A 229-nucleotide genomic window follows, 5' to 3' on the forward strand; every position below is an offset into this window, starting at 1 on the left:
ATAGTGGCTATACTAGTTTGCATTCCCACCAACAGTGTAAGAGGGTTCCCTTTTCTCCACAGTCTCTCCAGCATCTATTGGTTGTAGACTTTTGGATTGTAGCCATTTTGACTGGCATGAAATGGTACCTCAATGTGGTTTTGATTTGCATTTCTCTGATAATGAGTGATGTTGAGCATCTTTTCATGTGTTTGTTAGCCATCTGTATGTCTTCTTTGGAAAAATGTCT

General features: G+C 39.3%; 1 protein-coding gene across 1 annotated transcript in view; it reads right to left on the reverse strand.

The window, feature by feature from the left end:
- ITIH6 (inter-alpha-trypsin inhibitor heavy chain family, member 6) overlaps window positions 1-229 on the reverse strand; it is a gene marked incomplete at both ends in the record, with an annotated part of 20,324 nt that overhangs the window by 3,366 nt on the left and 16,729 nt on the right.

The sequence above is a fragment of the Bison bison genome, unplaced genomic scaffold (genome assembly GCF_000754665.1).
Source record: "Bison bison bison isolate TAMUID 2011002044 unplaced genomic scaffold, Bison_UMD1.0 scf7180017860767, whole genome shotgun sequence".
Taxonomy (NCBI): domain Eukaryota; kingdom Metazoa; phylum Chordata; class Mammalia; order Artiodactyla; family Bovidae; genus Bison; species Bison bison.